Genomic DNA, 321 nt, shown 5'->3' on the forward strand with positions numbered 1-321 from the left:
AGGAGGCGCGCGAGCGAGGCAGGGGCTTGTAGTCGGGCCTCGCCCTCCCGCGCCATGGAGGTCCGTCGGCTGCTCGTTCCTACGCGAGGCACCGAGCAAGCATGAAAATCGCTGTGCTTATAGATAAATGTGTAAAAACAATATCAGTGAATGAAAAATATCATGTAACGTGAAGTGCAAAGGCAAGACACGTTGTTAAATAAACGAAAACAAACAGAGATTACGATAATCTCGCACAAGCGCTGGAACCGATATAAAGCTAATACGCTTATTGTATTCTTAACGATTTCCATGTAAAATGAGATGGAGTTTTAAAACAGA

Source organism: Penaeus monodon, chromosome 24, assembly GCF_015228065.2.
Source record: "Penaeus monodon isolate SGIC_2016 chromosome 24, NSTDA_Pmon_1, whole genome shotgun sequence".
NCBI lineage: Eukaryota > Metazoa > Arthropoda > Malacostraca > Decapoda > Penaeidae > Penaeus > Penaeus monodon.